Source organism: Polyergus mexicanus, unplaced genomic scaffold, assembly GCF_030449975.1.
Source record: "Polyergus mexicanus isolate NDT 795.1 unplaced genomic scaffold, iyPolMexi1.0 SCAF_23, whole genome shotgun sequence".
In the NCBI taxonomy this organism is placed as follows: Eukaryota; Metazoa; Arthropoda; class Insecta; order Hymenoptera; family Formicidae; genus Polyergus; species Polyergus mexicanus.
The window spans coordinates 4591979-4616611 of NW_027223343.1; the positions used below are offsets into that span (position 1 = coordinate 4591979).

General features: G+C 35.0%; 2 protein-coding genes across 3 annotated transcripts in view; one reads left to right on the plus strand and one right to left on the minus strand.

Annotated features, from left to right (window-relative positions):
• M (miniature) overlaps positions 1 to 22827 on the minus strand; it is a 148829-nt gene extending 126002 nt beyond the window's left edge. The window contains exons 1-2 of the mRNA XM_070312777.1: positions 22775 to 22827; positions 22446 to 22485 (exon numbers count right to left, since the gene is read on the minus strand). The gene's annotated coding sequence lies outside the window, so the exon portion shown is untranslated. The remainder of the gene's footprint in view (positions 1 to 22445; positions 22486 to 22774) is intronic.
• The window catches only part of Sol1, a 279883-nt gene that overhangs the window by 93436 nt on the left and 161814 nt on the right, over positions 1 to 24633 (plus strand). The gene's annotated exons all lie outside the window — the stretch shown is intronic.

A 24633-nucleotide genomic window follows, 5' to 3' on the forward strand; every position in this document is an offset into this window, starting at 1 on the left:
TATCAAAATTTGCGACTAAATAAATGAGATATAAAGCTCTTGACATATCGCGCACGTAAGAAAAATACACTTGCGTCATCCCTACTACCTGGGAAACGTCACGAATCCATTTTGTTCGATCCATCATCCAGCGAACACGTCGTTGGCGTATAAGCGGGAAAAATGATGCTATCGGCAAAAGGCATGCTTCTTTTTTCCCGGCACGTCTCACGTTCAAACTGTTTTTAGTCTCTTCTTTGCGGTTGTTGGTTGCGCATTTTTATTTTTATTTTTCTTGTCATCATTCTTCACCAAGTAATAAGGTTTTTCCACAATTAACAAATTTTATAAATTTTTATCTCGATTACAGAGAGATATTCGACGTAATGAAAAAAAAAAAAAAAAAATATATATATATATATATATATATATATATATATATATTAGAGGAATTAAATATGTAAATTTCAAACGCAATTTTTTTAATACACCGCGCTATTTTGATCATATAAAAAAATACAAGTAAATAAAAGACTGCACGGGAACGTTACTCGTGTTGCAATTCGTTCTCGTATGTTACAGTGCGTAAAACTTTCGTATCTTCAAACGTTAATCTTCGCAATGTAACGGCCATTGAATCAGATTAAAAATAAAATATAACTGAAAAAAAAAATCTGTTTGTTTTCAACGTTACGTTGCAATATTGACAAAGAACATGGTATGATCGCATGCCAATAGTTATTCGCAGCATCATGATTGATGCGGGATTATTTGTATTAAAAAAACGTCAAATATGGTGTAGTAGTTTTAAAAGACATTTATCAAATTAATGTCTGATTATAAAACGTTTGCATTCACAAAAATCTGCTCTGCAAGAAATTCTAAAAATATGAAAACATTCGATTCTTCCATACTCGTTGTCGCCTCGCATGCTATCATTTTTTCCAGGTCACTTTAATATGTTTTTTTTTTTCAGCTTAAAGTATATAATAGCAATAATTAATTTTTAATGTTAAAAATATCGCAACGTACAGTGAAATTGATCAGACGATGGTTACGTCACCGTTGCAAGCTAAATCATTTATTACGCTTCTTCGCCGACGGTTTCAATCTCGCTCCCAAATCCGCCAATTAATGAGAAAATTGCGGAAGCGTCTCGCATCTCTCGTCACGATTGCTAAAAATATTTCGCTCCCGCGCTGCTCAGAAATTAACAAGGATATTCCTGTTTTCCCTAGATAATTATCGGAAGTTTAACACGAGACGAGTTTGATAAGCAAGATTTTGCAAGCCGTGTTATTTTACAAGAACTGTATTATTTTTTTTTACATTGGTTGGTTCCAAAAAAATGTATTTCAAAGTTTAATAACAAAATGTAGAGATAGGGATGTCAATAACTGCCGGAAAGATGCGCAAACTTATGATAGGAGAATAATGATATCTCTCAAGACGTGTTGCCGGATCTAGTAAAGTTATAGACAAAATTCTAATGAGTTTGAACGCGCTTATCATCGTTGATAAAACGTGCCATAATGAAAGGATAGAAAGAGAGAGGGAAAGAGAGAAGAAATATAAAATAAGTCGAAAAGTCCTTCGGCTATATTTGCGCGGTATTGATTATAAAGTGGGAGATTCAGTCTAGACTATTTTCAAGTTCTCATACCGGTGACTCCAGGCTAATTACTCCAAAAGTGCCGGGCCTGCGCCGAGATATCGACTTTAGTCGATATTCCGTTATCAGGATCCATTTTATATCTTCCGGCAATTAGAGCGCATCGCGCTAATGCATATTTCGTTATTCGCTGAGCGCGAACGTCTTTATTAAGAAAGACACCGCGCGATCAATAAATTTGATGATAAAAAATTTCCGGTTGTTCCATTAAAACTTTTTGTTGAGAATCTACTATAAAATACTTCATGGAAGAAATAAAAATTAATTTAAAAATAAAATAAAGGATATTCTTGTATATCTCTATTAATTATTAATTTATTTTGGGAGCTATTAAATATTCACTTACGTCAATCGAGTCATTAAAGTCCCGTGAAGATACATTTCGGTATTTATAAGCTTGTTGCTAATTCGATAAAATTTCTGATATTTTTTGGCGACCCTATCAAGCTGAGTTTGATAATTGGTAAATTTGACGATACAACATTTTCGATTGCTTTATTAAAATTTTTTTGTCGAGAATCTAGTCTCCCTCTCTCGATTCGCAATATTATCGCGTGCACGCGGATAAAAATAAAATTCAAAAAAAAAAAAAAAAAAAATGAAAAATACTTGTACATCTCTCGACATTTACAAGTCCATTGATAATTTGATAAAATTCTTGATAATATTTTTGGCAATTTCATCGATCTAAAAGCTTTATCGCGATCTCTCTCTATGCAGTCTCCTATCCAGCCGTGGATATTTTCCAGTTGCTCGTACCGTCGAGACATCTGATACGCGCGAAAAGTACTTAAAACTCGTAAAGTTTTTCAGAGAGTCGAGAGTTAACGTAAATCTTACCTTACGGAAAGCAGGCTGAATGGAGAGAGAAAGAAGAAGGTACAAAACTTTGACTCGGAATGTCTATTCATTTCACGGCCCCAGTAAACAATTTCGAGTGTCATTACGAGTTTTATCATAACGAATATACCCAACGGTAAAGAAACTTAATGAAAGCGCTTGGAGAAGGAGAAAGATGCTTATATGCAAAATGCACGTGATGTTTGGATCAAAGATTAAAGTATATGTGGCTTACGCGAGATACATATCTCACGAGAGATTTGAATATTAACAGAATAATGTCACGAGTTGACGTATCATTGAAGGTATACGAATATTTTGATGAAAGAAAGAGAGAGAAAATTTGTGTAGTTCTAAGCTAAAGTATTGCTCTTTCCCGTGTTTTCCTTCCCGTTAAATGTGGCATAGCGATTCGACTAGGCGTAATTTTAAAACAAACTTTAGTAATGCATTATCCGCGTAAAACGTTCGCGCGAACATTATCGTTGCAAAGTTATAGTTATAGATTTCCCCGAAATGCACGCTGCAGCGAGAGCTCAAACACGAAGGGAAGAATGCATGACACGAAATGCAGTGTATCTCGTTTCAACGGTCGCTATCGTCCGAAACCATATTGCAGTAACGCAAACAAACAAGCGTATCGCATACCGGAGCTCAATCGCTCCAATTGCTTTAATTTGTACCGAGGCGGATAGATTGATAATGAATCGCAAACGTCATTATGCAATTAATTTTCGAAATTCAATTGCGCGCGCGTGGGAATAATGGGCGTCGAATCGCATGGCTTGGATTTTCGTCGCATCCCGATGAAAATTACGGGACAGTAGCGTTGCGCAAGTTTGATCAGCCGTAACGACGTAAACAAATATTGACGCGCTCGCGCAAGCGGCTATAGTTTTGAAAAACGCAAAAATCTCAGTCGTATACAGGTTTATTCGGATGTTGTTTACCCGCGATACTAGGTCGACTCCGAATGAATGATCCAACGACGAACAAAATTAATTTCAGATGAAAACATTCGAAAGTTGTGTAATTATAATGACGTGAACTTCGAATAAACGTGTCGATGAGAAATGCTAAATAATTAATTTTATAAATGTTTATTTTATATAATTAACACACACACACACACACACATCTTTCCGCTACACTAACTTGGAAATATTTTGATAACAAATTTGCTTAAAGAAGTGTGTTTGCATTCTTTTAAGATAGCAATTAGAATGCAAAGACAAATCACAAATCATTTTCGTGATGCCTTAAATGAAATTCTTCCATTCATCAAAAATTGTATTCTTAATATTAAACCGGATAATAGAGATTTTCGTCTACGTCATCCTTGCGGAAAATAACTTACGTAATAAGATTAACTTAAGAAGAGAGAAAGAGAGATAAAGAGCAAGTGTGACAAGATGAGTAAAGATTAAACTGCAGGATTAATCGGACAAGAAAGTAGCTAACGTAGAAAAATTTGCCGCGCTGCTTCCGTAGGAGAACCCGAACATTGTAAAATGATCTCGATACACACACACACACACATTCCCCAGCACATTCGCGTAATTGATGCTGCTCGAGAATAATCGATACCGCTTTATTCTTATTTCACGCTTGTCATTCATTGCGCAATTCTCATGATTGACGTAAAAAAAAAGAATTGTGTTACGCGCGCGTAATAATTTTTCCAAATGGTTTCCCTCCCTCCCTCCCCACTCTCTCTTTCTCTCTCTCTCTCTCTAAATCTAAATATTTCACGACATTCGATATGCTTTGTACCCTGTGGATTGATCGCGGGTCGCGTTGGTCAGTACCAGCAGCGTATTCGGCCAAGTGACGGCTAAGTGTTTGTATACGTGCGCCTCTGTACATCACACACACACACACACACGCGGGTACGCCCACGGGACATGTACGAGGGGATACGTATTACACGGGCGCGGCTTGCCGGCGCAAAGTGACTACGTGTCCGGCGTACCAAGCCTATTAAAATCTATCTATGGGCCCGGGCCTCGGCGAACATTGTAAGCACGAAATTCGAGAAGAATCCCAAGGCGAGCTTACGCCGCTTCCTCCTCCTATCCCCGTGTTGCGTTCGTGCCGTTTAGGAGTGAGGGAGATTTTTGCGAGGAACGGATTCCGTCCGGGCGTCCGATCCGCGTGAAGCAAAGATTGGCTCGGAGAGATGCTTTCTCGCGGGAGAGAGAAAAGAGCGCAGCTTATTCTCGTCGCACCCCCCCGAGCTCTCTCGTTTATCGTGTCGACGCGCGATTCTTTCAGATTTGCATAAACAAGCGCGAAATAAAGCGATTAGATCCGCGAAGCGCATAAAATACATGGAATATCGAATGAACCTTCTTATCCTGGAGGCACACAAATATTACAATTTATATGATAAATAGAATAATAGACGCAATAAAAAACGGCCTTTAATACAACGGCGCTAAATTGTCGTTATTTATCGCACTTATAGAACGCATTTAAGAAAGCCGTGAATTTTCTTTAGCGTTTACATTGCTCGTAAAGGTGTGCGCGTGCGATTAATTGGTACCATCGTGCAATGCAGAAAGCGTTTCGTTTAGTCAAATGAAAGGAAGAAATTATTTTTCCATGAAGAAAAAACGGAGATCAGTTCGTTTGCGTTTATTGACCCGAGGATATATTAGTAGGTGATCCGTCACCGAATTAAAAACTCGTCGTTAGCGCGTATTCGTTCATCAACGCGGATACGAGACGGATTTACGGGAATGATTTATTAACCATGGCCAATTCATAGCACGCTATATGTAAACATATGCATGGCACGTTTTGCGCGCGTGCTCCTTTTTAGCCGTAAATATATTTATCATTTTAAGACACATCGAAGTAGTCATTAAAGATTTCGTCGCAACACGCAAAGCGGCAATTTGAAAGGGCTCTGTTCGCGATAAAAACGAACTTTAATTATAGAGAGGGAGAGAAGGATCCGGTTTGAGCACACAATTGGCTTTCTTATATTTTATATAAGATAATACGCGACTCGGTGCCTCTGACGTAACGATCCCGAGCACCGGAAGATCCTCTATTAACGACTCTACGCGCAGATGCGACCGACTTTATGTAAGCAAATTAATGCTCGTCCTCTTACGCGGTACTATTGTGCGACGCTGATCAAATCGACATCGTATAAAAAAAGCACATCGCTTAATTACCCGGTTACCATGTTGCCGAATGATAACAATGCGCAGAAATCTAATTAACAATCACAGAGCACACATATAAACGTGTGTATTTATAAAATTCATAAATGCTTATTTATACATGTATGATATAATTAATGAGTAGCGTTTAAACTACTTTAATGAATAATACAACGTCCATAATTAAGCGAATGCTATTGTTACCTATTAAATATTTTGACATTTTATTGAACAAAAGAGTGTCGAGAATAATTTACTTTCCCTTTCTCTCTCTCTCTCTCTCTCTCTCTCTCTCTCTCTCTCTCTCTCTCTCTTTCTCATGCTTTGTTTATTAATCAATTTTGCAAAATATGAGCGATTAATAAAATAAATGCATAATTTCCATGTCACTTTTTCCGTTAAAACCCAGTTATCATTTTTCGATATTCGGAAATTTATTTCATTATACGTTTCACAGATAAAATATCAGATAATTTTAATTTATTGTCATGCAAAATATATTAACTCACAGAGAATACATATTTATGATATTACTTATTTATATTATTTAATTACATATATTTTCCTCTCGTTTATTTATTGTATTTAATTATACATATATTTTTCATATATTCGTGAATAGGTTTGTAAATATATAATTGCAATTAGTGCGCGATTATAAAACCGATGATAAATTTAATTCAGAAACCGTAATTCAGATTTTTATTTCGCAACTAATTCATATTTCCTAATTAAATTCTCCTTTAATGCAAAACAATCCGATCACAAGGTATAGCGTGCGTTTTGCACGCGAGAACAATCTGCCAACGTCAAAATGAAAACACACTCGTATAGGGCAAACGATGACAGAATCGCTGCGAAGATTCTCATTTTTCAACGCGTACAAGCGAAAGAGCAGCAAGACGTATCTTCCGCGTCGCGGGGAACCAGCACGTCGGCACTTTCTACATCGAATTTATTATCGGTCTCCGCACCCCCTTTCAAAAAGAACTCTCGCGCGAAACTTGTTCCATTGTGGAATCTTTATTTTTTCCAAGAGAAGCCCACTCCCGTCGCGGGAAAAAGCAATTTCTTTTTGTACACGCGTATATCGGGAAATGACTTATGGGAAAGAGATTTAACGCGCGTAAAATACAATACGCGTTACATGCCGTGAAAATACGCGTTATATAGCGACGGTAACAATTCGTTAATTCGCGTCTCGTGTGTCACACTTCGTTTACGATTCGGTAGCGCTCTCGAAAATAGACGGGACGATAAACTGGAGGCAGCACAAACATTCCTAATACTCGTATTATGTTTGATGATTTTTAGGATTTAATTTGTGCTCTCTCTCTCTCTTTCTCTCTCTGACCTCGCAAATTTAACGTGCAAATATCGCGGACCAAAGTCGCACATTCGCTAAGTAAAATGTTCCGGTCTCTCTAAGCAAATTCCGTTTTACTCTTCGAATCTGAATAATTATATGTGCGCAAACACCGTGGCACAGTGCAGACTGAATCACAAACATATACCAATCCCACTAACGAACTCCACCTTTCTCCCAGACCTCAAGACAATAAAACATACCCTATCCCATATTTACGAAGGAATATACTATTTACATCTCTTCATAACGCTGAAAAAAAAATTATTTTAATATACCTGCAGAAATGCCTTGAGAAATAGAATCTCATTAGCAAAGATATGAAAATATTTGAGATAAAACAAATGCTGATTAATGAGGGGAAGTAGATTCCCTGATGTTTTTCAATTGCGAGGTACCATTAGTGCAGACAAATAAGAACACGGAGCGGAAGAAAATTAAATTTTAGTAAAGAAAAAAAGGAATTATGTAAAAGGAGAAGGCGTACACAAAGGCGCTGAGAAAAGGCGGAAAAAGATGAGAATCTTGAGAGGAAAAATAAAGAAAACAAAAACAAATAAAACTCCACAAAAGCAGAGAATATTGCGGAGAAACACCTTAATAAAGACGTCGCGGCAATTCTACCGAGGGATTAAAACTGAAAGGACGTAACGTGCTTAACCAAGATGCGCTAATCACTTCGCGTTCGATAATAATTTTAAATTTTACACTACGTATATAAGTTATAGATACGATAATTTCATAATTTATCGAAGACCCAATTAAAGAGATCTACCTCTTCGTTCTCTCCCTTGTTCGTAACATTTCATTCGTGTTCCACATTTAAGATCGTTTTACCCAAAGTAGAATCTTTATATCCGCGGAAGTTTATCGCGCGTTATCGAGACCTCAAGAATATCTAGAGCCACTTTTCTCAGAGAGAATGCACGTGATAATCGAGTTCTGTAGAAATAAGATTGTCGACGAAAAAAAAAAAGACTACAATCGTGGAACGTGAACCCTGCCGTATCGCCAGCGACCGATTCCGGCGGTCGATAGCGGGGGATGGGCTCCATTTAAATTTAGTAGCCAGTTTATTTCGCATATAAAAGGGGAAACGGGAATCATTTATACCGGAATGAGAGTATCGCGGCGTTTGTTCGGCGTGGAGGGGACGGGGAAGGATACTTCAAAGTTCGGAAATCGAACTCAGTCTCGAAACGTTAGGGTAAAAGTCTTAAACTACTCTCGAAGGTAACATTACCGGATTGCAAAAAAACATACGGCTCCACCCGCAGAAAATGCACGATCGTAAATTGTAAAGTTGGATTTATAAAATATTTTAGAATTGAGGATATAAAGTCATGCTGTATCTGTCAGAAAAAAAATCTTGTAACGAAGATGAAATGGTATTTAATGAAAAACAATGAAACATGCAAAACATTGAAACTTTCAAATCTTCTAGCTGAAATGTCAGGTAGAGATGCCTAAATCATTCTCAAGGAAAATTTCGTAGACTCATTGAATGAAATCTTGAGAAAAAAATAGCCTCTCTAGCGAGAACTTGAAAAGTATATTAAACTTGAAAAATCAGACAATACATTATATTTTAACTGGCGAATGAATGTGATTATTATTCGATTGATCACAACTTGTTATAAACTTATAGCATATGGTTATTCCAAGTATAATATCACGAAATTTTATAAGCAGGTTCATTAAAAAAAGAGGATATGATAGACGGTGATTAAAAAAATATATTGCCAAAGTAATTTAAAAATTTTATAATTTTATCCATATATGCATCAATATTATTAAGCGTCAAGTTTCCTTTCTCGAAATGGAATTACATTGGTTTGTAGTGAAAGCTACGACGACTTAGAAAGCATCGTCGATGGAAAATTGCGAAAGTTCGTTAGATTCCAAGACACTTTCGGGCACTTTGCCGTACCGCCTAATGCTCGTACACCGGAATGGTTCGAACAGTTAGAAGGGACGATAAATTTTGAGGATTTCGTTCATCTTCGCGTTCGAGGATTCTCGAAGGTTGTTCGAACGGTAGCGAGAGAACGGGCCTATTATCAATTGTCTGCGATAAGGAAGGACCGGTCGGCGGGAAAGCCCATTGAGGATGGATATATCCTGCGGATGGAAGATATCCTTTGTGTAGTTCGGAATTTCGCTCCCGAGAGATCTTAAACCGTATCCTCGAAATTCGACGACAGAGCTCGTCAACGATGCTATCGACACCTCGCGATGTTCGGTCATTGACCTTCATTAAACGCGGTTTCATCTAAGGTTTCTCTCTCTCTCTCTCTCTTATTCACTCACTTGAGGTATGTTTGAGCATCTATAAATTAGATCGAATAGAATTTCCTCCCAACCTAATACAAAGCAGCGTATTCAAGATTCTAAAGGAATACCTTTAAAACATGAAAAAATATCATCAATTACATTTAAATTTAATATTATTTTAGATTATATATATCTTCCAAAATTTATAATACAATCGAGATGAAGATAATTTTACGAAAAGATAAGTAAAAGATATAGAATGAAATTTTTTTTGTACGAGAGGCATTATTTCCGGGAATAGAATTTAAGAATTTAAAAATTAATAACTATAACTTAATAACTAAATAATTTTTTTACATCTCTAATAATCGTATGTAATCATCGGATTCGCGTCAATCGCGGCTATTAAAACAAATATACATAAACAGATATATAATACATTCTATTTAAAAAATAAATACAATCTTGATACTTTACACTTGACAAATTTTTCAATCAATCAAATTATTCGAAATTCTTTTGTTAAATAAAATATATTTTTTTATTTACGTGTTAATAGTCACCATCGAAATGAATAAGATGATGTTTGATCGTCAGAGATCATTCGAGCTTAAAAGAGTGTAAACATGTTATTTATTTTGAAATTTTTTAAATCTATTTTTCGAAGATGGAATGTTCGTATGTTATTCCACATTTTCGATTTATTTACGAATTACTTCCATTTTCCGGACGCATTCTATATATTTTATCATCATGACGTAAACGATATTGACCCCGTCGACGAGAAATTTTCCTGAGAGTCCGTCGCGGCACACGTTATATTTTATAAATACTTGCTCTTAATACGTCGAATGCCAGTTGGGATTACCATAGCGCGAATGAAGTCGCCTTCATTTGCGATTTGCAACGATGATCCAGCCTTCCCTAGAACGCTATGCTCATTTAGACTTCGCGCGCGACTTTATAATACCGTATTGTCCCGCGGCACAATGAATATTGTTCTCGTAAAATCTCAAAGCTAATACTGACCCCGTTGCTCGATGGCCGGTTGGCCATTTAAGATATTTCACGACGACGCGCGTTGCACTCGATTACCGATAGAAATGCGAAGGCTGAGCGCTATCACGAATACTATAGTTTCGACATTACAATGCACTTTATCGCGCTTTTGTAAACTTTAGAACCGATTAACGGTTGCGGAACGAGAGATAGATGGCCCGAGATATGCTTATATTTGCATCCGCGGTACCTGCAGTGATATCTGCATCAACCCGCAACGCTATCGATATTCACACCGTATCAATCTACGTGCAAAACTATGATTGCTCGTACAGATTACTCAAACAGCATTTAACGTTCACGGATGTATTGTACTTTGCACGTAATAAAAATATCGAGCACGTGCAATTGTTATTTGCTAATATACCGGCGCAAACTTCAAATAAATTGTAATGTATAATCTATGAAAAAAAAAATGACGGAGGTGCGAAAGTGAATCTAATCAGGTAAACGCGTGTTCTAATATTGAGAAAAAAGCAATTTTAAATTTAAATCACACGAAATAATTCAGACATCTCGACACGCGGAATATTTCGATGCTTTTATAATTTAGTAACATTGTTGAATATTAATATGAAATGTTTTTATTATGATGAGGCTGATGGATAAGATTGGATGTAATATTGTAGAGTATATTAAAGATATTTCTTTAAAAAAATGTAGCGAAAAATATAAGAAGAACTAGGTTTTACGCGCGTTGATTGTCTTTAGGTAATTGCTTTTTTATTTATTCATATAATAGTATTTTTATTTTTAGAGATATATTTCCAAAAAATTATTATATATTTCAGCATTTTAAACAAAATGTTCAAATTTTCTTCAGGTTTCCCTCTATATTCTCTTTAATGTATTAAAAAAGTTAATGAGAGAGAACATCAAGTAAATTTAAATATTTTTGTTTTATGAATTTTTACATCTTTGCATATAAAATGAAAATTAAAATATTTGTTTTAATTTGTGAAAAATATCAAGATATATTAACCGATTTACCCAAAATTATCATTTTTATGTTATCACGTCGAGATGTCCCTGCATTACCCTATCGTTTGATCTGAAAAAGTAAATCTAATTTTCTCAACAACGTTCTAAATGCACTAATTAACATGGCATATCGTATTATCGATTGCTGTTAATTGTCAGCCGCATATGCTATACCTAACTCGATATCCATTCTTGTTACTTGTTACGCATATCGTATAGCTTGTTGTTTTGCGGGATCGCTAAAATTTACGTTTCCTTGAAATTAATTAATTTTTGCTCTATATATATTTTGATCTATTATTATTACGATGAATTTATTGACATGCTTATATAATATTATATAATCGTACTTTAAATAGTGATTATTCCTGAAATCTCAATATTTAACTGACAAAAATCAAAAACTGCTTTGCAATGCGTTTCTCGTCGACACTTAGCGGACGGTAATTTCGAACATAATGGAACCCGCATTCGCAAACGTCGCCCATGTGAACATACGTATAGAAGGTCGTAAACGTATGCGAGATACTTTCGGCACTCTATGCGAATATGAAATAATGCCGATCGATAGTAACGGCCGCTATTTATCTGCTTTTAAACAATGCAAATTACAATTACGGGTCCGGTTCGCGTCGCGCCGATGCCATTCGCGTTATTTACCGTAAAAGCAGAGGGGGGGGGGTGGAGGAGAGCGTACTGTTATTCCATTATCAAGCATGGGCGTTAATTATCCCGCTTATCGTGTCCTTCCGATAGCTACCGCGTACCTCTGGCATCTGCCAGATAACCTGGCTGTATGTACTATAAGCGATATGTTAGCCAGCATCCGGCAGGTTTCGTTCATTCCAACGCGAAAAGAGAAGAAGACGGTGCGCGAATGCATCGTATCAAAATATACGGCGCGGCGTTCGTATCAAGAGGTAATGCATTCATTCTTATGTTATGCCTTGCTTATATATTTTCGACGCTTACACTTTTGCCGCCGATGCGTGACGCCGCGCATAAAATTCAAATAAACCGCACCATTAAGCTGAGGTGAGAGGGAAATGGTCTGTCGCGTCTACAGCGCAAAGCCGAAGCCTGCTCTCATACTCTTGCCATTTTTCTCCCTCTTTTTTTCTCCTCTCCATCTTTCCTGTCCATGCCGCGCCTCTCGCTTTTCATTTTCCCCGCCAATTTATATTCCGCTTAAGGCGTCGAAAGAAGCATTTTTTTGGCTTTTGTAAATAGGCCGAGTATCCTTCATAATGTAGTTCAACAAAAAAAAATAATCATTTTTTTAGTACAAAAAAGAGAATATTATTTATCACAATTTTCCTACGATAAATTATTATTCCGGTTTCTAAATTGCTCAATCATATTGTAACTTTGATGCAATTGAAATTGCATTTAGTAGATTCTCAATTATGTAATTTGCAACTTTTGCCGCATATTTAATCATAAATATTAACCTTATAATCGAAAAATAATTAACTCCTTTTAAGGGCTGAAATTTCTAACAACGTAGTTAACTTTGATTGCAAACAAACTTCTCCAATATATCACATATCATAGATATGTTTAACGAGATCACTTTAATCAGAAATTTTCGAAAATAGTAGATGGAACAATTTGAAAACCAAAAGCATATTTGGCAACGTCAAAAAAATTGTAGAAAATGATTATTTCTTTGCTAGGTACGCATGATTTTTTTGTTAAATTGTAATCCAGACTTGAATTAAGATTTTTCTCTTTTACTTTCAATTCAAAGTTTCAACCTAAAGTCTATTCTGATACTTAAAATTGTTTTTTTTTTTAATTATTTAATCTATAGTCTTACCGAAAACCTTCTCTCTTTTTTAAAACCTCTAAATAGAATGTTCATTTCCTGCTTATATTTGAGATACAAAGTAAGGGTTTAATATTTCTATGAATTAAATCTATCAAAATTCTCTAGAATTCATAAACATGAGAAATTGAGATTGAAAATAGAATGAAAATTTCGATTAAAAGAAGATATAAAGAGTTTTTGAGTGCGGACTTAATATATTCGCGCAATTTCCAACTTTAATAAATTTAATGTATACCGCTTTTGTGTGCAAATACCCGCGGCGTATTTAGCGTTGCACGTGCAAAGAGTCTACGAATCTTTGACGATAAAAAATGTTACGGAACTTTTTCTCTTCGGTTGCGGGAATATATCATGTTCCGTTCGCCGGAAACAATAAACCGAAAATGAGTCGCGTACAAATATCAACGAGCGCGAATTTATCTAACCATGACCAGTAATAACTCTCCTTAATTATTACCTCGTAAACTACACGCGGTAACTTGTTGGCATTATTTGCTCGAGTGTTATTCGCTTGGTATTATTTACTACGTCGAAAGACCCGCGGCAATTTACTCTGCGGCAAATGTCAGGATCGAAGAACCAGATTTCTCTTCTCGACTTCTTTACAAGCCTGTACAAACGTCCTACATTAAGTAAGCACGTTACGTGTTTCTTCGATAAACATCGTACGCGCGACACATCGAACGATTTTGATACCTGCAGGTAGATGCAGGTACCATTATAAAATCGATTCCGCTAACATTCATGCTTTGACAATTATCTTTTGTTACGCATCGTTAGACACGCGTTTGGGTATTTGTTATTACTTGTTATTTAATGCAATACATGAGAATTAAATCAGGATAATAAATTGATGGGCGATGAATTAAATATGGGAATTCTATTAAAATTGTCAAAGCGAGGAAGAAAAATATTTAATAAATACGCAAATGTGTGTGAGATTATCACTTGATATTATTAACTTAACTATACCACTTTTTTCTCATTAACAATCATAAATAATATTAATTTACACATCTAAATTAAATATTAATTATATATAATTTAGTATAGTTTTTGTATATATATTGTATATTTTGTATATTTATACAGCATGGCCAACCGAAAACGAAACAGGCGTGTCTTTAGCATTTAACCTCATTTGTTCGAAAAACACTCGGACAGATCAATTTTATTTGTAAGGGGGACATGTTAATCGGCTATTTTCGTTCATCTAACTTCAATCCCAGAAAGGGGATTAATTTCACCCTAAAAATTTTGCCAAAAAATACGTCTGTTTCGTTTGCGATGGGCCACGCTGTAGATACTTTTCCGATGCTTGTGTCATTGTATGACGATTTTTTAATTTCTGCTATTAAATATTACGTTTTTACTTTCAATCAATAAAGCTCTAAAAGCTCTTTTCACGAATGCTCTTTTAGGGCACCACAATCGCAATAAACATTAATAATACATAATAATACATTAATAACACATACATTTTAATTATGTGGAATTTTTTTATTCATTGTATGTTTATAAGAAGCTTCTTTATGAAGATTTTTTTTATCCAGATACTACATTTGTAAGCAGCAGCTAAGGATTAAGATCCGTCCCAGTATATTGCCAAGATATATCATTCCGAATACGAAATGCAATATCGTAAAGTCCGCTATATAATTTGAAAATAATTACGAGAGAGAGAGAGAGAGAGAGAAAGTTCGCACGTTACGAAACCGCTTAAAAAATGTGCGATTTTACATAAAACGTTGCGTATATCTGCACGCGACCGTGCAGAAAGCATGACTATGTGTGTGTTTGGCAAAATAATTTTGAACAACTTTCGTAATAATTATAAAATGGAACTTGAAATCCCTCGAGGCAAAGATATCGGACCTGTCGCGGCATGCGACGAGAAAAAGGCGAGAAACTCGCGGAATTAATATCTCCGCTTAACGTGCGACACTTATATTCCGCTATGTGTCCTCTCAACATGTGATCCGTAGGCGAACACGTGTATTTCTTTCATCCCTCGTCGTCCGCGTCCCTTTATCCGGCGTTTATAGCTCATTGCTCGTTTTATTCTTCGCTCGTGTTTAAAAAGGAAGAAAAAAACTATCGTGTCATGCACGACACGATAGTTTTTTTTTCCTTTTTTTTATGAGGAACAGCGATCTCGTTGCAACGCATTGTATTCCTTTTGCGGTGCAAATTGAAGGCTACGATGCAACATGCGTAAGGGTTATTGCGAGCTTTCTCTCTCCGAATGCGGAGGAGAAATTACATGTCGTTCGTGTTCCGAACGAGCGTGCACATTGATTATCGAAGCGAGGTAAATATAACTCGGCTTTTATTCTTATCAAGATGCCATATTGCGGAGATATTTACTCGTTTTACTTGTCATGTTTGCGATTGTATCGCGATCTGATTATAGAAACGAAATGTTCTTTCTTTACCGTATTTCGCGATATCGGTTCCCTTTGATTAACGGAAATTTCTTCATGTGGCATCGAAAGCTAAATGCTTCTGTTCGGAATTTAATAATTGACAGATAAAACATAGATTTTGCTACAGGTTTTTTTAATATAAGCAACGTTTTAGCATCATTTTTATACTTTTCATCATTTTATGTTTTTATATAAAAACATCTGTCATAAAGACACTCTTATTAAATTTTATTATGATTATTAAAAAAATCAGCTCTTCCCTATAATCTGAAAAGCATCGCGAAATATTGTCAGCATTCACAAAATTGGCCTTACACTTCGTTTAATTAAATAAGAGTGGATGGCATGCGAGATCGCGCAGAGGCGCGTAAAGGAGGATTTGTAATTTAAAATTTAATAACGCTAAGAACTTGATTTCTATTCCTTTCAGAGTATAGCCAATGCCAGTAGAAGTAGGTAGACCGTTTTCTTTCAATGACCGAAAGCCGACTGTAACAGTAATCCGATTATGGGGATACTATATACATATATGTATACGTATAGCGGATATTCTGTTGCTTTTTTTGCAGTTTAAATCTGTAATCCTGATCCGATCGCGGAGAATTACGACGACGATTACATACTTGACGGAAGAAATAAAAAGAAAAATATATCGACGGCATCTCGTTGAAATGTACGCTTATTTACAAAGAGTCACAGAGAGAAAAACCTCTGTCTCTCTTTCTCTCTCCAGAGATAGAAATGTATTGCCTTGTGTTATTACGTCTCGAAAATGAACATTCGCGAGAAATTTAAAGAGCACGTTCATCTCGGAGAGAGTTCTTCTCCCTGGCTGCACATTTCTACGAGTAATGCGGAAAGATTGGTCGTGCCGAGTAGACAAAATTTTAAATTTTCAACCTTTTGTCAGTCGACAAGTACGACTGGAGACAAAGTTGCGTCGCGTTCATTGCGACGACGATAAACATTGAAGTTACAGAACAATATCTGCCTCAAGTTGCGCAGCATTTCCGTTTTCTCGTGTAGTCTTATCATTCTAGACCTAATTGAATTCTCGAAACGATAAATACAAAATTTAAAAATACTGCAAATTTTTGAAACTTTTTCTGAGAAAATAAAATATTGTAATAAACGTATGAAAACATATCTATTATATTTGCAATAAAGAATTATATGGTATGTTCTATAATTTGAATCGGGATCCGCGTCGACTTTAAAATCATAGCGTCTCACTATAGCAGAAAAGAGATATTTCTCCGTGAATACTGAAAATCCCAATGCAATCCGCTTAGAGACATAAAACGCGGCATCCGTATATCGATTACGTTGGCTTCTTTCCGCCCGAGGTGTCGAGAAGTCAGACATCACGACCGCGTACCTTTTTCGTTCGAACCGGGAAAAATGGGTCAGAGAAGCGAAAGTGTCCGCTTTTATTGTCCTGGTATAAAGGGGAGAAATATATATGAATATGAAATGGCTTCTCTCCCCTTTGTCGGACACGATGATCGTTGACAAAACGCGAATAAAGGAGATCGGCCATTTCATATTACATTTTACGCTCGTAAATTTCCGGAAAACACAAGGCAGTTCGCGCATGTTGACGCATAAGCGAGATAACGTTTCTGTGCTCTTGTTCCGGTTGATAAGAGAAATCTTTCAAGATTCAATCGTCTCTGCGTTCAAACGGGTTGAATTGACGGACGGAATGGTGACGAAGGAAAGGGCAGATTGATCGGAAAATGCTATCTCTTCTCGTTGTCATCGATATTCCGCCGCGAAACGTCTCTTCTCGCGTTGTCGTCCGCGACAAACGTTTATCTCCATGGAGATTTCGCGCGAGTGTAACATATATAGTAATTCCATATCGTCCAATACTTATTCTTTGTCATTTATTGAGAAAGAGAGAGAGAGAGAGAAAGAGAGAAATGCGTCACATATTTTTATTCATATTTTAAGTGTCAGCGCTTTATTTTTAGTTTAATTAACGCTTTTATCCCGGTTTAATCGACTAATTCTTACCATAATATTATTATATGATTGTTTGCATTATTAACTCAGGAAATTATAGAAATCAAAAAATAGAATATATTTTAACATCGCACATGTAATTTTTATTTAAACAAATAAAAATGAATATTTTTTTTTGTTAAAAGATGTATATTTTTTAATAACAAAATAATAAAAGATATATATATTTTTAATAATAAAATTAAAATAAGAAAATTGCAAAATATATTAAAACAGAAAAACAATAATAACGATCGAAATAATTGTATGTATTTGCATAGTGGTCATATGATTCAACCTCGATAAATTATCTAAAGTAAAAAATAAACATTTTATATCTTTACATTTATCAGTTCACGCGAAGAATTTTTTTAAAAATTAATTTTTTGCAAAACTAAACGTATCTAAACTTAGGAATTGACTTTTTTTATGAATAATTTTATTTTATTATTTTATAACTTGAAATTATATTTATGTTCACAATTATATGTGTATATATCTTTTTATTAATTTCTTGCGCTCTTTCTTTCTATTAACGAATAAACTGTTGAAGTAATATTGAGATACATAATGGAAAATCTGTACTATGTGTCTCTTCAATGTCTCGAGTCTCTATATTTATTGACTTCGCTAAAACGAAAAATTGATGAAAGCTGAAAGCAAGTCATCCTCAAACTGATAACGGAGTATCTATTCGTTTGTCGGTAACTTCCGTCTGGAGAAATTTCTTTTCCTTTAGAATGTCTACTTTCTGACAGAAAGAGATCGAAGTCCCCGCTTTCTTTGTAATTCTATTGTGAAGCAGTCGTCGTTCGAATATCAGATATTGTACATAAGTATATACCTGTGTCTCGTGCGGAACAATCGATCAAAAAATTCTTTTTTTCACTATCCGAGATATACCGGACTGAGAATAATTCTAGAATCCTTCACCGCAACCAGTTTCTCATTTCTTTATTTTCATCAAGAATATACAATATATCTCTCCCTCTTTTTCGTATATTGAGCGAATTTTGAATTACTTTTAAATTACTTTAATCCTGTCACACCGTATTATTTTATATTCCGGATCTTTCGGCATAGTTATAACGCAATATTTCAAAGTAGCAGAATATCAAAGAATTTCAAAGAATATCGCCGATTCTCTCTTACGACGCTACTCACGCGAATACTTCTTCCCTTGATCCTCTTATATATACGCGTACATTGATATTTATCTCAGACGTGTTTCTCAATTGTTATAATATCGTTTGTATCGCAATTAGAAGCAAAGCCAGCTTACATATGCAAACTTTTAACGAGCAAGCTCCGTATCGCTAATCGTCTGCAGATGTAAGCTGGCTTTACCTCTAATTGCGATACGAGCGGTATTCCTAACAATGTGAGAAGCGCTTCTAAGATAAATATGAATGATATACGCGTATATATATAAGAGGATCGAGCGCAACGGCATTGAAGGAAGGAGTATTCGCACGAGTAGCTCTGTAAGGGAGGATTGGCGGTGCTATTATATGCGCGACATAGAAGCGAACGAGAAGAAAGTAGTACGCGCCCCCATCATCCAGACAACCACTCCTGCCGTGAGCGGTTTCTTACGGCTACATTATATGCACTCGAGATCTTCTCTACGTAGGCTGCTTTATTAGTTCGATAAAATAGGATTACTTAGCTATGGTTTATAAGAATTGTCGGCTTTACCACGAGCCGAGTTATAAGAAAGAAAAGGGAGACAACCTTTTTCTCTCCCGTTCTGGTTTTAACACGAAAGCCAGCTGGTATAACGATATTATTGTTCTGGCGCGCCACAATATATAGTAATAGAAATGTCTTGGTACTCTCCGTAAGATGTTTGTATTATAAATGGGCCAACATTCTCTACAATCTTGTGATCAATATCAAAAGATTGGTATCGAAAGAAAAAACGGACAAATTTCATGAACGCTTTTATTAAATGGCTTTATTTGTTTGATTTATATACGAGAGAGAGAGATCTATATTTATATATAATATTTTTATATATATTTTATACACAGTTAGCTTTATTTCAGGATCATAAAAATGTATCAAAATTTTCCGCACAAATATTTTTCTTAAAAGAGACCAAAAATTAAATTAATTGAAAATTAATTAATAAAATATATTCGTTTGTAACCACAATTTTTTATCAAAAAAGTCTGCATAAACTGATTGTAATTTAAATTTATGTATTTAAAAAAAAATGAAATTTATCCGTTATATCCATATTCAATCTATAATATTATGAAGTATTTTCATCATTAAAAAATAATATTGATATTAATATGAATGAATATGAAAAAGAAGCAAGTATGTCTTCTCTCAAAATATATTATTTAATGAATTTTTCTCGTGATTCGATTTCAAAGTGTCTCTCTGGCAATCGTCGTTAAATCACTGCCAAAAGCATCGCTTCCAGAAACCGCCAAGAAAACCTAGATTTAATTTCAACTCTGAAACGGAAACTTTCAATTTTTAACGAGGCACCGAACTAAGCGTCGCGGATAAGTCCCACAAAAACCGACGAGATATAACTCTCCACGTTAAAGATCGTTTCGATTCTCCGCCAATACAAACCGCGCATACGCTAGCGTTTACCTGACATAAGAAACAGCGATAAGACCTCTTCGTCAAGGTAGCGATCTCGTTCAAAAACATAGAAAGAACGCAATGTTTTTTGCAATATTATTTATAAAATCGTTCAATGAATATTTAAAGCGACGCGAAATTCGTAAAAAGCGTCTAATCAAAAACGATAATCGAAATAAATTATTTTGTTACGGAGATTTTTTAATCTCCGCGCATGATCAATAATATTTAATCTTAAAAGCTTTTCAATACTTCAAATATATTTGTATTTTTGCAATATCAAAAGTACGATCAACAAATTTTGCGAGTAAGAAGTTAATATTTAATCGTTAGCTTAACGTCGAATCTTGATTACTTGATTTAATAATTATGTAGAAGAGAGAGGGAATTTTAGCGATATTTGCAATTACAAAATTTTTAAATAAAGGTTTCTGGATTTTATTGATAATCTTTTGATATGAGAAAAGTAAATTATACTAAATTTTTGAATAATTTTACAATATATATATATATATAAACGTTAAAATCTAATATTTATCGAATATATTAATTCAACGAATTTTGTGTTATTGTACGTATTCTTTCAATTTCGCATAATTTACAATAAATGTTTTTTTACAATAGATTACAATAAATTATTATAAAAAATATATAACATTATAATTACAATTTATAGATGTTATTACAATTTATAGATATAATTTAATAACTGATGCTACCAGCATTTAATACCCTCAATATAAGAAATTTTAAAACCTTTATTATTTGATTATTACGATATATATTTGATAAAGATTCAAATAAATCGGAAATAAAAATGCTAAAAATTATTTAATTTGAATTACTTTTTTTTGAATATTACAAATTATTAGTTACTAATAACATTCACATTTGAATTATATAATATTGAAATTATATTATATAACATTGAAATTAAAATTATATAAGAAAATACAATTTTTAATTGACAGAGAATAAAATGTTAATACAATTTAAAAAATAAAATGTTACATAAAATATTAAATACTAAAACTAATATATATGTTATACATATAACAAAATAAAACTTAAATATATTTTATACATTTACGGTACATTTTTACACTTTTCATAATTAAATTTAATTTTTAATTTTTAATTTTTACCTGTAATTTTTTTCATGATTTTATTTGTTCATCTCTCCAATATTTTAATAGTCTTATTGTTAGTATACTTTTAATTCCTAATAGCATTTAATTTCTTAAGAATCTTAAAGAATTTAATGACTACCACCTATTTAAAATTAAGATAGTTCTAATAGTCTTAACACAACTCCATTTTTGCTGGCTAAGCCAACGAGAATCTGGGATCATCTAAATTTTGGGGAGCGTGTCCTAACCGCGTGCCCTGCTCACGTGCCCTACTCGCGTGTCCTAATCGTGTATCCTACTCGGGTATCCTACTCGCGCACCCTGCTCGCGTGTCCTGATAAAATGCACCGTATGTTGCTTCCGTTGGGCCAGTTGGACCTACTTTTCGTTGATTCTGGCCATATCTAGCCAGAAATTTAATATGCACCTCTATCGGAGGTCAATGAAGGAAGAAATTCCTTTCGTTGCCGGCTAATCATTATCACCGGTGCATGAGCGTAATTTTGCGCTCGTTTACAGTCGTGAGATATTACGGCCGTTTGTCATGCATCATTTTAATATAACTCTACTTTAATTAATATAATGCCAAGTTATCAATTAAAATTAATTGATTGAGATTCTCATGATATAATATTATTTATAATAATATATAATTTATATTAAAATAAAATTAATAAAACATTTATATTTTATATAAATTAATAGATTGATAATTTGGCTTTACATCAACTAAAGCAAAGCTTTAATTAATATAATAATATTGATGAATGGGCTGTACAAAGTATAAAATCGGCGTAACATAAGAATAAATTACAACTATTTCATATAATTAATAAGATTACTAGCGCTTTCTTCATTAAATATATTAAATAAAATTTTATCAATTGAAAAAATATTTTACATTCTTTTCGAATTTTTGCTTTAATTTATACTTTAAATTAGATCTATAATATGTTTCAATATATATTTAAAAATCTGTTAAAAGTTATTTGATTTAATCTATTCTAGCCCATCCATTTTGAGGCAACGGATATATTTACAATCTACAATCTACTATATCTACAGATCCGTTAACTCAAAATAAAATAATATTCATCACTCACCGGCACTGATGCGCAACAGCGGAATTGTTGGGCTTGTTGTCTGTAACATACGAATATAAAGACCAAATTATAACAGCGTTCAAAATAAAATTAATATTTTGCGCGGAATATTTTATATCCGATGCGAACAATACTAAGAATCTCTATATGAATATAGAACAATTTTATAAATTATAAAGAGACTTTTTTCACATAGAAACTTTTATAGGATTTATATAAAAGTCTTACTTTCTAATTTTCTTTTGTTTAATTCATCATTTAAATAATGAGACCGAATTAATGCGCGTACGCGATTTTTAACAATCGATATACAAATAATAAATGCTCACCCTTGGGTTGCTCCGCCGATGCAGGATGCCTCTCCTAGGCCTCCTCCTCCTCTCAGAACATCAGGGTTGCTCTGTAACATACAAATAAAAGATCCAAATTGTAGCAGCGTTCAAAATAATTAATATTTAAAAAAATTTATTATACGCATTGAATTTTATATTCGATGCATACAATAATATGCAGATTAATAAAATAATTTTATAAATTTTGGAAAAGAAACATTACTACTAATAATTCCATATACAAACTATAATCTAAAAATAAAAACTTTTACAAGATTATAGCTTTCATATAAAAATCTTTTTCTCTAATTCTCTCTTGTCTAAATCATATAAATAAAAAGCCAAATTACGCGATTAATTGTTTAAATTAAATTGTACGAAAATTGTACGCAATTAATAAATAATTAAAATACAAATAACAAATTACTTACCATAGGGTTGTTCCATCGGTGCCCGATGCCTCTCCTAGGCCTCCTCCTCCTCTCAGGTTGATTCACACGCGCGATACTTAAACGGCACTCTCGCATTTTTATTAAAAGATTACTTCCGCACTTGTACGCGCGATACTTTGAACGACACTCGCGCACTTTCGAATTTCGGTACGATCGAATCCCGCTTCACGTGAGAATCACACTTCGAGTCGACAAGTCGGGAATTCACCGATTACTTCGAGCAAAGGTTAAGCGGAAGCGGAAGAAGACGAAATCGATCGATGGAATAATCGCGAATGGGGTTCGCTCGACTCTTGACCCGCGCCTGCTCCCATCGAGGGCCGACTAGAACATCGTTAGGAACGATTTCATACGAACCACCAAGTCTCTATCATACAGACTGAGCCGGGTTTATCGTAAGGCTGATAGACGGGTCGAGAATGAAGATACCCACCTTCTACGTGCTAACAATCTAGCATTTCGAAAGCGGGAGATCAACTTCTCTAGCGAGCGAAAATCGAACCTAATTAGAACAGCCGACTCCTCAGATGCCAAACATTTTAGTATTTCTACAATGTGCTGTTAGACGGTACAAGAGAAGGGACCCATTAACGATCATTCCAAAACAATCGACCGAACTCTAACCGATTCGGGCCGAACCGTTCGTCGGAGCAGAACGTGCCCTCAACAGCCGATTCTCGAACCGAAGTTCAAGATTAACCGCGCGAACATGCATCTATACTATGCACGAACATACGTTGCTACGCGGCCGGCATTCACCTCAGCCGCGATACTGAGGCGTTTTAACGTTGCGCCTACATTAATATATTAAATTTATTAATACATAAATATTTATATAATATATAATATTAATATAGTATTAATATTAACTGATATTGATATAAAATTAATTATATTAATAGGTATTAATATATTAATAATTGCAACGCTGAGAGACATCCCATTTAGTCGGCGACAAAGTATGATTCTCGGTGACAATCGTGAAAACGAGATAAAAGTCCAACGCGAAGACGCGACGACGCGAAAACGCGATACCGCGACAACGCGACAACGCGACGCATCGTTGCTCGTACGGCACGATGACGGCAACGACGACGCACTAATGTGCGTTCAACGCACAAATGCGCGTGCCACGTATGAGCCATTGTGCGACTCGTGGCAATGCTGTAGGGACACGCGACGCGAAAGACGCGAAAGCCGTCCGCGACACGATGACGGTACCGACGACGCGTCAAGCCGTCCGCGGCACGATGACAGCATCAACGATACGACGAGCCATCCGCGGCACGATGACAGCAACGACGACGCTGGGTACTTGGTTTCCCCTTCGCAGTAAACCTCGAGGACCCTTAGGACCTTAAGGCATACCGTCCAGGTACTGAAGCCACTCCACCACGTCAAGGT